The sequence below is a fragment of the Cyprinodon variegatus genome, unplaced genomic scaffold (genome assembly GCF_000732505.1).
Source record: "Cyprinodon variegatus isolate N-32 unplaced genomic scaffold, C_variegatus-1.0 Scaffold72, whole genome shotgun sequence".
Classification (NCBI taxonomy): Eukaryota; Metazoa; Chordata; class Actinopteri; order Cyprinodontiformes; family Cyprinodontidae; genus Cyprinodon; species Cyprinodon variegatus.
Window position 1 is genome coordinate 585,630 of NW_015150525.1, and position 1,458 is coordinate 587,087.

The 1,458-nt window shown below is 34.6% G+C and overlaps 1 protein-coding gene across 1 annotated transcript in view; it reads right to left on the reverse strand.

The window, feature by feature from the left end:
* LOC107083334 (myoD family inhibitor domain-containing protein-like) overlaps nt 1-1,458 on the reverse strand; it is a 63,632-nt gene that overhangs the window by 4,380 nt on the left and 57,794 nt on the right. The window lies entirely within an intron of this gene.

Here is a 1,458-nt window from a genome sequence, read left to right on the forward strand (position 1 = left end):
CTCCCAAACATCTACAATTCGGTCTTGAAACTCATTTTAAGGAAGTTACACAAGCAAATACATCAGGATACAAATAGCCAAACTCATAAACCCATACACAACAAAAGAGAACAATCCAGGAAAAGACTGATGAATATTTAATTTGCATCTGACTTGGAATATGCTTTGGAGAATGGACTCACTTAAAAATACAGATTGCACCAGTGTAGCTCAATCGAACTGACAAAGACGCCTAAAAAAGTGTTGAAACGTGTACAGAAAAGCTGAAAGAAGGTCCGATTTCTTCCCATTCAAACATGTTTTGTGATTATAAAGACAAAAGTTCAGCAGGCTGGCTTGATTGTGCAGCAGCGAACAGATGAAAGCAATGATCTACAATGTCTTAGAGGAAAAATCACAGAGCCTGAAAACAGCCAAACCAGAATTATACCAGAGACAAGAATGTTCATCTGAAGTCAGAGTTAAAACGGGGAAAGCTGACGGCTGCTGAGCTGAATATTAGCAGCACAATAATTAACAAATTTCACTGGTGTTGTGACTTGGAGGTAAAACCCAATCAGAGACATCATCACCAATCTGAAGCCAGACTTTGTAGACAGATTGAAAACAGGCTGAGGCAGTGTAGAATAGAATAGAATAGATAATCCATTTATTGTCCTATAATGGAGAAATTCGGGGGTTTACAGTAGCAAAAAGATTACAGAAAATTAGGGATGCACGATATAATCGGCCCCCTATCGGTATCAGCCTTAAAACTGCATATCGGACATCGACCCCACCGATATTTAACCCGATATTTGATCAGCTTCTGAGTTTCTAAAGTCTAAAAAAAAAAAAAAAAAAAATACTACTTCTTCTTCCTCAAAAACTTCTTTTTTACAGACTTAAAACCTTCTAAAGACAAGGGAAAAAATATTGATACATTAAAATATCCCAATATCTTCATATGCTGATATATTGCCATTTAAAAACACCATATCAATCTCTTTTACTAATGAAATATTGCTATATGTCATCGTTATGCTACGAAATCCCCCGAATATTCACAAAATTTTGCCACATTTTTATATGTTGATATATTGACGCGGTATCGATCTATTTTACTAACAAAATATCACGAGAGTTTGTAACAGAACGATGAATTTTCACAAGATTTTGAAAGTAAAACAGATCGATACCGCGTTTTTAAAAATCAATTTGAAATCAGCATATGAAAATATATTTGAGTAAATTATTTTTCTAAGCAAATGGATAACAAAACTGCTATTTTCAATGACTACTTATTTTTGTCCAGCTTTAACATCAGTATCGATATCGGTTATCGGCTACATGAGTTTTAAAATATCGGATATCGGATATCGGCCAAAATCCCAATATCGTGCATCCCTACAGGAAATCATGGTCACTCTATGTGGACCTTAGAAAATAAACATAATAGTGAAGAGTTAAAAGATAAAC